Below are 13,163 nucleotides of genomic sequence, written 5' to 3'. Positions count from 1 at the left end.
CACTGGATGGGAATAAAAGGGGCTGGACCGAGAGCTCCGTGGCTCAGAAGCACCACCTTGTGATGGATTGTCTGAGCGCTTGGGTGGGGTGGTGAGACTCCCATCCAGAAATGTGTGCTTTGTGTGTGGCTTTGCAGCACACAGCCCTGGGCAGTGCTGGGAATGAGCTCTGCCCTTTCTGACAGCTGTGTTGGCAACAAGGAGAGCCCCTGGCTTTCTGCTGGCTGATTTCTTACAGCTCGTGGGGTAAGCCAGGGTCAGAGCATGAGGGCACATGCCCTCATTCGGTGTCTTCTGGTTTTCTGCGTTCACGTTTTGCCTCAGAGGTCATTTTGTAAAAGCTTCCACTTAGCCTTGGCCATGGAATCCTGAATTGAAAAGATTTATCATGTGAACCATGTGGGGAGTGTTCCGCCCCCCCTGCCTCTGCTCCCTGCCCTTTGGGAGTGGAGAAGGGTTATTGTAGCCCTAATGTGATTCCAAGAAAATACTGAGTGATCTTTGGGTTTCTTTCTTCCTGCTTTTCATTCAAGGGGAATATTCATGTTGCCTCCGAGTCCTCAGGAGGGGAACCCGTGAACGAGGCTGCAGCAGAGGAAGCTTCATCTGGCACCGAGAACTGCGGTGACAGTTCCCCAGAGCCTGAGGAGCCTGGTAAGGAGAGAGCCCACATTGGTTTGAGCCCCATTGGCCCATGGCTGCTTTGAGCCTGTCCCTGGCAGGAAGGGAGATCAGGAGAGTTGAGTTCTTGTTGGCAGGCTTGGTGCTTCCTGCTGCCTTTAGTTCGAGTCCTGCGCTGGCACAAGCTCCTCAAGCCCTGCCCTCCACACTTTTCCAGAGGCTCTGACACTGAGTCCTGTGCTGTGACAAGAGAGCTGGGAGTAAACCTGACCTTGTGGCAGCTGTGTCACCAAGCTGGGTGTCCCAGTTTTGTGCTGAAGTCCATGGATCAATTTTCTGCAGTGTGACAGGGGAAACCAGGCTGAGCACCTCTTGCAGTAACAGGGAGAAAAAAGAGTGAAAAATGAGGGCAGAAGTCCAAATCACTGACTGTAGTACCAGTTTGCTGGTATCTGCCCTGAGACACAAGGAAAACAAAGAGAGCAGAACATCAGAGGCCAATTAATGGAAAAATGACAACTCCGGTAACACAAGAAAAAGCCTGAGGGACCCCAGATCAGCGAGACTAAGAGGAGAGAGGAAGCCCTTTGGATCCAATCCTCGGCCAAGTCGGTGCAGCCTGCAGGCCTTCTAGGGAGCTCTTTCCCTACCAGCTTGTCCTGTCAGAGCTGATGGTCAAGCTGGAGCATCTACTGCTCACTGTAGAGGGCAGTTTGTAGATCTGACATCATGGAGCTGCTTCATGATTCAGCTCACAGCACCCTTCAGCCTCAGCCACTGCAGCGAGGCCTGAGGTCTTTCTGTCAGCACAGAGAAAAAAACCAAGTCCGGCCTTCTTTGTGGCAGCTGGCACCGCCTGTGTTTCAAGCTCTCGTGCGTGCCATTTGCACTGTGGGAACCGAGACTTTATTGAGATACTTGAATGCTTCACACAGTTTTGGAAACTTGGAAGGATCCCTGTTCTTGAAAGAGCAGGCTTCAAATTCCCAAGGGAGAGTCTGCCTTTCAGACCATCTTCTCCAGTCCCTGATAGGACAATGGCTGCCCAAGGGAAACAGGGCCCCACCCACAGGGGCCAATATCGACTCCGTGTTCCCTTTGCTTCCCAGATGCCTGAGAGACGTCTCCTGGAGGGCTGCCCTGCACGGCAGGAAGAGACAGAGGGAGGGCCTGTGACCATCAGGCAGGCACAATCCCTCTGTTTTACATCTATAGCTTTCTGTAGTTCTGTAGTTCTACTTAGTAATGCTTATACTTAGGTTTATAGATTCTGGTCTGTTTCTATAGATTGAATTATTTAATATATTTATATATAATATAGATTCTATAGAAGATCTCTATTTAGAGATCTGTCTAGTTAAGTGTAGATATAGATAGTTAAAGATGTGATATATTTTTTATATGGAATTGCATTTATAGATTTTCTGATTGAAATTTATATATGTCGAGAGTAAAATTAATATACATATATACATATATAGACAGTATATTTATAAATGCATATAGGTATATTTGAAGAGAAATATAGATGTTCAGAGGGATAGGTTTCTGTTTGTGTAGCCTTAGGCTGCATTTTAACCTCTTTCCCCCCTCGGCTGCCTTTTTCACCTCTTCTTTTTCCCCCTGCGCCCCCTCTGTCCCCTCTTCCTGTGCTGGGTCCGAGCTAGGGCCGGCCCGGTGGAGCAGCAGTTCCAGCGCCAGCTGTCCCTGGAGCGGTGGGAGCTGCCGGTGGCCCCAGGCACTGTCCCCTGAGGAGCTGCTGAAGGACGGTGAGACTGAGGGGGCTGAGGGGGCAGTGACGCTGAAGGGACGGTGACCTTGAGCTGCTGGGGGCACTGAGGGCTGTGGGGGAGCAGAGTGCGATGGTGGCACTGAGGTGACACGGAGGTGGCACAGGCAGAGGGGGGTGCCGGCTCTGAGGGGACAGAACGGGTCAGAAGGGACTGAGAGGGGTGAGAGGACTGCGAGGGGCTGAAGAAACTGAAGGGGGGGCTGGGGTTTTGCCGAGAGGACGGCGGGGCTGAGGGGATGGAGGGGCCAGCAGGGAGCACAGAGGGGTCAGGGACTGCAGCTCTGCCAGGCCTTGGAACCAATTCCAAAGCCTCCACTTTTGCCACAGCTGCCCTGAAGACCTTGAGGCCAGCCAGACACTGCCAGGAGCCAGCAGGGAGAAGCTGAAGGCCACGAGCAAGAGCAGCGAACAGGGAGCTGCTGCTGCTGCCACCCCGAGAGCCTGGGTGAGGCCACAGGGCCGGTGAGGCCGCGCGGTGCTGAGGGTGGCGTGGGCTTTAGCCGTGGGCGCTGCCCGGCTGGGCAGGAGCAGCCTCTGCCCATGCTGGGGCTGCTCAGCGCTGCTGCCCTGGCCGGCACAGGGGCTGTCCTTGGGCAAGGCAGCTGTGCCGGCAGGGCCCGGGAGCTGTGCCGGGCTGCCGGGGGCTGTGGGACAGTCCCGCCACGCCTGCGCTCGCCACACACTGGCCCGCTCGGCCTGCTTGTTCTTTCAGCCCTCCTGGGGAGGCTCTGAGGTTTTCCCTTCCCTGCTGGAAGGGCAGGTGCTGCCAAGGGAAAGGTCCCAATAATGACTCGGTGTTCCCTTTGCCTCCCAGATGTCCCATCTGCTGTCCTTGTCCAGGAGAGCTGCTCTGCATGGTTGGAAGAGACTGAGGGAGAGGCTTTGAAGATGGGGGGGCTGAGTTCCCTCTGTTTAAAGAAGAACGGACTCATGCATAAAGAGGGATAATTATGTGGCTATTTATATATGTATATATGTATATTCCTATTTGTATAGAAATATTTCTATATATATGTTTTTCTATTTATGGATGTATTCTTTGTACATATGTATGGATATATACACATACATGTTTGTAATTTTGTACGTGTATATAAGAATACATATATGTTGTTACAGTTGTGTTAAATTCTATCTCCTTATACCTAGGAGATACAGTTGTGTATCTTTTGATTGATACAATTATAGTTATTTTGCTCTTTAAATAGGTATATTGGTATTTGAATAGGTAGATATGTGTATTTTTATATTTTTATCTGTATGTTAACATTGGATATGGATTGATATGATATGGAGTAGTAGAGTTTTATAATTCTGTTAGCTGTGATGACCACTATTTGTATACTGTTATTTAGAGAGGGAAAGTATATTTTTGTATTTCTGTGTGGGCCGTATGTTTTTAGTAATATGTAATAAATGGTTAAACATCTAATTGATTTTTATGTATAGTGAGTTGTTGTAGAGGCTGGAAATAAATTATCTTTTCTTAACATAATTTAAGTTGGTACTTGTATATTTGTATATTCTTACATAACAATATTTGTATATTTTTACATAGCATTGTTCTAATAATCTAATAAATGCCTGTTTTGACCCTTAAATGAGATTTCCACGGTGTAATGTATTGTTAGCGCAGGTGTAGCCATTTGTAATTGTAAGATGGGTGTCTGTGAGGGAGGGCAGGAGCCTCCCCCGGAATGAAAAATGTAGAGCCCCCTCCCTCCAAATTATTATAATTCTGAATTTTGAAATGAAGGGGCTCTCAGGTAAAGATCTGGGGATAGGAAGAACAGCTTTTGACTGGTATGTACAACAAGGCAAACAAACAACTCGAACTACAGTGTTACCAACCAAACAGAACCAGGGAGCTCGTGACAGCCCTCTCAGCTGAGACGGGAAAGGATAGAAGAGAGGCTTTGCTTCACAAAGCCCCTGCAGGCAGTTGATCCCGGTAGCCCAGCAGGGCTCTGAGGAACACCCACCCAGCTGCAAGAGCAGGAATGAGCAGAGATGCCGGGCCGGTGGCTGAGGTGTAGCAGCAGCTCCGCGGCGGTGGCTGGCACTGCCGCACGTCCCGGCAGGACAGGGGCTGCGAGGCCCACAGGAAAAGAAGCAGCAGCAGCAGCAGCATCTCCATCTGGGTTATGGCAAATTCCTTTCCCCAAGCAACAACAGCCCCTCAAGTGTGTCCTGCTCTGCAGCTGAAGAAACCAGCCAGCCCCCACCTGCCTCTGCCCCCCCTTTTTCCCTGGGCCACCTCCCCCCTGGGCCCAGCCAAACTCTTTGTCTTCTCCAACACCCAGTAAGTATGAGCAGTCAGGTTTCCCTACAGCTAGTTAATGGGGAAAACATGATAGATGAGAAGGAACGAAAGGAAGGACACCTAACCAGACACCTAACCCCCAGGACAGTCACATAGCTGGGTGCAAATCAGAAAGCAAAAATTGTGTCTTCCTACACTGCAAGGAGATCTTGCTGGCACTAGAGCGCACAGGAGAGTTGCAGCTGAAACACACACTAATTTATTGCAGATATACTGAAAATATTAATAATTTCTAATAGCTCCTCAAAAATAAGTCAGTATAGACTGCTTTAATGTTGCCCCTGCTGCATGTAATACCAGAAGAGCAGTGAAAAAAGATACATTTACGTAAAGCATATTTCACTTCCGGAACTGTCTGTTCTTTAACATGGAACAGGTAAGTATCCACTAGTAGGAAGAACACTGAAGTTGCATTTTCAAAGTGGTAAAAATTATTGTGATTAAAAAGTTACAGTGCCTTATAGGAAAAAGGAAAGATACAGTGCCTAAAGTGATCAGACCTGTACATTGACACACGTTCTTTACAAATTAGTTTTAAATGGGAAAGAAGTAATTTTTAGGAAAAAAAAAATCTTGATTGAAAACCATATACCACAGTTTGAATTTTTCTTTCCTAAAAATTACAACCTTTTCTGTGGCTAATTTTTAAACCAATTTTTGGCCCAAACACTGAAATGCAATATCCATTATTTACCTTGAGGTGCTTGTGTCATTAAATTCTACCAGTACTGTAGAAAACTGGGGAAGGCTCATGCTGCCACACACAAGAGAAGCACGTTTCTTTTGAAGTGTCAGTATCCTTCAAACACAGCCAAGGGCAGCTCCTCATTCTTAGCCACGGAGTACTGTGGAAAAGTCAATGTAACCATAACTCTACTACAGGGGCGACTAAACAGTCCAATGGACCATCCACTTTTCAACCACCTGCCTCCTTCTCTCTAGTAGGGCACAAGGCCAGTATTCGTGTGTTTCTCGTGCCTCACCCAGATGACAAAGGAGGTCCTCAAAAAGAGGCCTTTTCTGGATGGAGCAGCACAAAGACGGACATGTGGGAAATAAGGGCCATGAAACATGAAGAAAAATGTCCCTTCTTTTCTGAACTCCTATTTTCTCCTTTGTCCTGGGGTGACTTTATGATACTGGTATCCTCAATTGCCTGGTTTATGTTCTATATTAAGTTCTGCACCTTTAAGACTGGCTCTGAGGGTGAAGAGGGGGAAGAAGAAGCACACAGTTTGTGTTGAAAGAAAACATCACTCCCCCACATCCTGCTGCTGGACTGTGGTGTCTGCAGCATGGACAGACAGCGGGACAGAGCTTCTCTGTGGCTTTTAGTTAGTTTTAGCCAGCTGAGGCAGAGGAGTTCCCTGGACCTTTTTTAAACTGTTTTCCTGGATCTGTGCAAACCTGCTCTGGACTGAAAAACACCCAGACAAATCCCAGGAGCTCACGCCTGTGGCCCACCGGGGCCTGGGCCTCGGCATTTTCTGGCACCGGAGGCTCTGATAAGAACCTGAGTGAGCTGAGCTACACCACATGAAAAGGACTTTTCTTCCTAGATTTGCCATCCCGTTGAACGGTGAGAGGTTTTATTGTTTATTATTATTCAATTTTCTGTTAAATAAACAGCTTTTTCCACTTCTCTCCAAGGAAATTTCTTTTTTTTTTCCGGACCAGTTGCGGGGAGGGGTCATTTGAATTTTGTTTTTCCCCGGGGAACCCCCATTTGGAGTTTTTCTCCCAAATTCACCCTAAACTAGAACATCCTTATAATAAATGGAATTGATTCATGCTAACTGAATGGTAACTGTTATTAAAGTGATTATTTGAAGCAATCAAAAGAATCAGTGTTCTAAGAGAGATGCACCTCTTTACAGATGGGACATGGTAAAACTGAGGTACAGGATGTAGTTTGGGTGATGCCCCAAGACAAAAATGACCTTGAGAGGGACCAAATTAGAGCCACTTTAGGCATTGGGCCTAAAAATCAGTAAATATCAGACTAATGAGTAGACTCACGTAACACAACGCTTAGTATGCAGGCGCAAATCTGTAAGGTTATCCAAAGAACAACGAGGAAGAGGAGAAGCCTTCGCCAAAAGACCACCAAAGGAAGGCTGAAGACCCCCTAACAACAAGTGAAGCATGCGCCGTGAAGAATAGTGAGGTAAAGTCAAAAAATTGGAACTGAGAGGAAACTTATGGGAAATGTTCATGAATATGTCTAAGCATACAGCATATAAGGTTAGCTTGAAGTGCTTTGTTTTGTACGTGAGGCAGGGTGGGAAGCCTCCGCACCCTGGTCGGTTTTGGACGTGAGGTGGGGTAACAAGCCCTCCCCATACCCTGATTGGTTTTGCTCATGCTGTAATCGTACTGAATTCCTGGCAAATTCTATCTATCAATTGTCATGTTTTTACTAAATTGTATTATTTTCCTGAACTCTATTCCTTTATACCAAATTACTGTTCAATTGACTGAATCATATTCATTTTTACTTAAACTGCCATTAACCCAAGAAACCTAGTTGTCAAAATTCTAATTTTATTTATAACACTTCGGTGTTTTAAATAAATAACAGTTGGTGTAACTGGGAACTCAAGTCCAAGGGAAGAGCATCTAACCATGGGAAGGAGCTCCTTACCAATCATTTCAGGTGGTCCCAAGGTTAGTTCGTGCTCCCTTGGAAATAGGAGTTACAATTAGGATCAAGCATAAGCAAAAGAAGCTAGCTGTAGCAAGGGCTCAGAAGAGCTCCTGTAGGAGTGCCAGCCAGAGACGAAGGTGCCTGTAAAATGTCTTGTGCAGAAGAACTGCGTGGGAAAACGGACTGTGTGAGTACCACGGGCTTGGGCCGGGGGGGCAGCTGTGCGCCTGTGTGTATGTGTGGAGTGTCTGAGATGGGGGCTGGGCAGCCCAGAGCCCTGAAGTGAGAGTGGGCCTCCAATGTACCGAGTTTTCGGCTCTCCGTGAGGATACAAGCTGGGAAAGGAGGGGAGTGAAAGAGAAGAACGAGTAAAAATCCCTGGGAGGGACGGGAGGGAGAGTCCCAATTTTAAAACCCACGGAAAAATCCTCAGGGAGAAGGGAGCGATCTGATCGCTGAGTGAAGTGACTCAGGAGGAGAGTGACTGAGTCAGGTTCAATTTTCTTGAAAAAGAGAAATAGTTGGCAACTTAAGTATGTAGATAAGAGGGATTGCAAATAGAAATAGCCAGAAAGAAGTAGTTGACGGGGGGGGGAAACAAATTGAGAAAGAGAGAGAATTAGGTGGGAACCAAATAGTTGGCAAAAGACAGGATAGTGCAACAGAATAATATTTAGTGAGGCAGGAAGTTGAACCACAGACCAAATAAGTGGGATCAAGATTCTCCTGGTACCGGAGATTTCTTGATTAGTTGCTGCCAGAGATGGGTTTAAAGGAGAAGAAGTCCTTAAACCCAGGGGCTGCAAGTTATGAGGGGAATTTGCAAGAGCCCAGGATATCTGAGAAGCATGAGGGGGTTTTTCAGGGGGGGAGCATTCCTCAGGACAGCCCACTGGGGATGATGGTACGATTTGAAGATACATGGGAATCCCAGAGAGGAAAAAGTCAACAGAAAATGATTCATTATTGCATGCTTAAATAGACAAAAGAAACGATCTGTGATGAACGGGCCAGGAGACCAGCTCCTTTTAAAAAGGCCTTTATTAAACAGGACAGCTCTGGGGTGGGGGCCCGAGGGGTCGCGCACACCACCACTGCTCCCACTTGGACACCGCAGAAGAGAAGGATCCGTGCAGCTTTGTCACTAGGGCAGAGCTGGGCCTTCCTTCCTCACGGGAGTCCCCGGGAAGACTCATTCTCTTGGCCTCATAGCCTAGGGTGTCATCCCAGTCGAGTCCCCTCGTGGTTATGTTGGCCTCTGGAGGGAAGTCAGGGGACTCCTCTGGGTCTTCCTTGTTAGATGGTACTGTTTTTATTCCTTCCCTTTTGTGTGGCTCGTTGTCTCGGGGTTTTTTTCCAGTCTGGGTGCGTCCCATGAGTCTCTTTCATTTTCATAGAAGTCCTTATGTCATCCTCCTCCTCAGGGCCCAACTGAACAAGGTACAGCAACTTGGGGCAGGGGTACAGTGTTGCCATGTGGGAGTCTAGGAGCAGTGGGGGCAGGGCCTGGCTGAACACGGAACAAGAGACACAGGGTACAGCAACTTGGGAGAGGGGGCAGGGCCTGGCTGAACAAGAAACAAGAAACACGGGGTACAGCAATTTGGGACAGGGGTACAAGGTAAGTAAACCTGGGACAGGGGTACAAGGTAAGGGGTTTACAAACAGTAATATGTTAAACAATATTCTAATTATTCTTAACAATATCCCCCCTCTTATATTTTGATCGGGCTCAAGCCCGCATCAATTAGCAATTTCCGATTCCTGGAAATAGAATTTCCTCAGTTTTTGGTATTGGTCATAGACCTTCTTAGCTGATTTATGTTCCTCTTGTTGACTTTCCATGACCATCATTTTAGTATGCTCAGCTGTTTTTGAAATTTGAGTACTTGCTTGGATTGTGGATGAGATTATTCTGATTAGACAGGGGAGCAGGCAGGGTAGAAATAGTAGGCTTGTTAATGCGGCTGCAGCTACAAAAACTACCTTCTTCCACCATTTTCCTTTAAATGACCAAAAGTCATCCCACCAGCTGGTATCTAGCAGAGGAGTCCATTCTTGAGTCCCTACATAAGCAATTTTACGAATCTCTGTGGATATGTTTTTAATAACCTCGCTCCTATCATCTATCTCCAAGCAGCACTCAGAAGAGTTAAATTTATCACAAATTCCCCCCTCTTCCGCCAATAGATAGTCTACTGCCAACCGAATTTGATAGATAACTGTTCTGGTTTGTGCCAATTGAGTATTTATATGATCGAGAGCTGAGGCTGTTCGATTGGAGATTACTTCAAGTACTGCTTGGAGTCGAATAATCCGATTTAACATGTAAATTGGGGTACGGTATCCCCAGGATCCGTCCTGGGCCCATGTTGCTGGTCCATAAGTTTTAATGATCTCCTCTGGTGTCCAAATTCTCCCCTTCCATTTCTGAGTGCTTTCCATGTCAATTACATTCCTTCTTTTTTGGTTTAATTTCTTCAGATCATCATATACTGGAACTCCCAAGCTTGTGCCTGACTCTTTAGGTAGGAGGAAGAAGGCAGGCTTGATAATGCCTATTGTACAGCTCCCTGTCCAATCCTTTGGAAGGATAGTGTAAGCAACATTCCCACAAATCCAAAACAAATTATCAGGGGCTTCCCAAAGAAACATCTGCTATCTGTGTGGGGTGTTCCCAAAATTTTGATATTTGCTTTACTTACCAAAAGGGGTTTATTCCCTTGTCTGCACATTCATGGAGATTATACCCCTCATGATAAATGCATCCCTTCTTTTTCTTCTCAATTGCCCAATATGTATCTGGTTTTCGTGGGATCCACTTAGTCCTCATATCCTTTATGATCAAGTATCTTTTACACGCCATCCTTCCGACCGGAGTAGTATACCTTTTTCCTGTTCTCAGTATACACTCTTCACCAATTACTTTTGATTTTAAATCCCATCTCTCTTTAGCTCTCTTCATTAAGAGCTGGGATTTCGGTTCTGTTTGTTTCCATTTGAGGATTTCCAATGGTCCCAGACTAGTTCCTTCCCATGGCCATAATTCAGACATCTTTGTACTCCCACAAACCCAACAATTAGTTATGTTTAGTTCTTTACTGATTCTCTCTACCAAATCTATGAATAAGTTCTTCCCATCAGGTATCTCTAATTGGTCCTTTTTAGGCATCTCTGTTAGTTGTTTTTCCTTTATCAAGTCCTTCATTCCTTCTTTCTCAAAACAGAACCATGCTTCTCCCATAGGGCATTCACCCAGTAGGCGTTGCCTAAATGAAGCAGTATTTCTTGCCAGCCAATATACTTTCCCGCCCTCTTGGCAGGTTGTTAACTGGGAGTGGTTGAAGCATTTGGAATTTATGTTAGTGTGTACCCGGATTAGTGAGCCAAGGCTCTCCCCGTCATAGAGAGGATGGTAACACTTGGAGCATGCATTCTTTCCACTCTCCATGGTGCTCCTCATCACCAGGACTACTATTAGTCCCCTCAAGAGTCCGGTGTGAACCATTCCTCGATCTCACCCGGTCTTGCCTCTTGAGTTGGGGAGTTCTTATTCCCTTGGAAATATGACTGGGTTTGCTTCCTCCCCTTTCCCTACTAATTTGATGCTTCCTCGGAAAATGCTCTGTGGGAGATATCTGGTCAGACTACACTTCTGTAAAACTTAACAAACTTTAAACCTGAGCAACAGTCACTTATACAAGAAATTCTGTAAAGTTACACTTATACACGTTCTGGGATTAATAAAGGAAACTCAACGAAGTTTAAACTTGATGAACAGCCATCATAACTATTATGAATCTTAAAAATACAAGATTTCAGTCTTTGTTAGGTTTTACTACCAGTCTTTATCAGTTTTTCTTCTCCTTTTTAAAGGTTACTTTAAGGTTGTTTGAATTTGGTATAGCAATCCACTTGGGTGAGGTTGTCGGTGTTCTTACGAGATCTGGTTCATTACTTGGAGGGGGTACTGGTCCTTTTACTCTGGAAATGTGCGTCCAGCCTCTTTCTTGAGTCCGAACTGAAGTGTGTGATGTGAGTAGCACCTGAAAGGGACCTTCAAATTTAGGAGTTAGCGGGATGTTGTTCCATGACTTTATTAAAACCCAGTCCCCAGGCTTAATCTGATGCATATCGGAGTCTAAGGGGGAAGTCTGAGGCAGGTACCCTCTCTTTCTTAAATCTTCCAGTGTTTTTCCAATAGTTTTCAAGTACCTCTGGGTTACATCTTCCCCTTCCAAATAATTCCCTGTGCTATAGGGAGTTATCAGAAACGGTAACCCAAACAGCATTTCATAAGGAGAAGCTCCTATATCTGACCTGGGTCGGGTTCGGATTCGCAGAAGGGCAAGGGGCAAGCATTTAAGCCAGTTCATTTGAGTTTCAGCAATGAGCTTGGTAAGCACATTTTTAAGAGTCTTGTTCATTCTCTCTACTTTCCCTGAGCTTTGTGGGTGCCATGGGGTATGTAATCTCCACTTTATTCCTAAAGCTTTGACTATCTTGTGTAAAATTTGGGCTACAAAGTGGGGACCTCTATCAGAATCAATGTTGTTAACTAGCCCGTATCGGGGAATGATTTGCTCTAATAGGATTCTCACGACAACCTCTGCGGTTTCTTTTCTAGTAGGAAAAGCCTCCACCCAATGGGTAAGATGGTCTATTATTACTAATATGTGCCTGTAGTATTGGATGGGTGGCATTTCGGTAAAGTCAACTTGGATATTTTGAAATGGCCTCAATGCCAATTCCCTTCCCCCTGGTGTGGTTTTCCTCATGACTTTTTGGTTTACTCTTTGGCAGATTGAGCACCCCCGGGTTATTGATTTTGCTAACTCATATACTCCAATGCACAGATTTTCCCTTAGAAAGTGATCACACAGTCCCTGGACTCCCCAGTGGGCTAGCTCGTGTATTTCTGCTAATACTCTCCTGGCTAATGATTTGTTTAAAAACCTACGCCCATCAGGCGTCAACCATTCCCCTTGTTGCCCCTGATGCATGTGCAGCTCTTTTATCAGATTTAGTTCTTTTTCACTAAATACTGGTTCTTCTCCTTCTTTATCTTTATCTGATGCTTCATTTAAGTTAAAAATTTTCACTGGTTCTCCTGGACTTAATGCTGCCTCTTTTGCTGTTTCATCTGCTAGTTGATTCCCCTTTGCTTCAAGTGTATTCCCTCTCTGATGTCCTTTAACATGCACTACTGCAATCTCCATTGGTTTAGATAAGGACTCCAATACCAACTTTATCAACTCCTTGTGTACTAAATCTTTTCCTTTTGAGTTTAAGTAACCACGCTCTTCCCAGATTTTTCCAAATGTATGCACTATCCCAAAAGCATACCGTGAGTCAGTGTATATTGTACCCCACCCTCCTTCTAACAGATCTAGCCCCCTCTTCAAAGCATACACCTCACAACACTGCGCTGACCAACTTGAGGGCAACTTTCCCTTTTCTGCAATCTGTAGACTTCCTTCTTCTATGGCTTTTGTCACAGCATACCCTGATACTCTTTTTCCCCCTATCACCCTAGAGGATCCATCTGTAAATAACCTCTCCCCATAAGGTAAAGGGATATCATCCAGATCTTCTCTGATTTTAGTCTGCAGGTTCACGAGTTCTATGCAGTCATGTTCTAGTTCTGGTACAGGTTCTCCAGAGAGGAACTGGGCTGGATTTAGACTCCTCGAGATAGTTAACTCTAGGTTATCGTTGTCCATTAGGACAATTTCATATTTTAAAATTCTGGAATCCGTTAACCACTGTTGGGCCCTTTG

The 13,163-nt window shown here is 45.7% G+C and overlaps 1 long non-coding RNA gene across 1 annotated transcript; it reads left to right on the top strand.

Annotated features, from left to right (window-relative positions):
- The first annotated feature begins 2,145 nt into the window (after positions 1-2,145).
- LOC131573830 (uncharacterized) lies at positions 2,146-3,308 on the top strand. The gene is made up of 3 exons (XR_009276266.1): positions 2,146-2,390; positions 2,741-2,858; positions 3,228-3,308. It is a non-coding gene; the product is annotated as an uncharacterized LOC131573830 (long non-coding RNA).
- Positions 3,309-13,163: the final 9,855 nt, after the last annotated feature.

Source organism: Poecile atricapillus, chromosome Z, assembly GCF_030490865.1.
Source record: "Poecile atricapillus isolate bPoeAtr1 chromosome Z, bPoeAtr1.hap1, whole genome shotgun sequence".
Classification (NCBI taxonomy): Eukaryota; Metazoa; Chordata; class Aves; order Passeriformes; family Paridae; genus Poecile; species Poecile atricapillus.
Note: the sequence above shows the minus strand (reverse complement) of the source record. Positions and strands in the feature narration are given on the sequence as shown.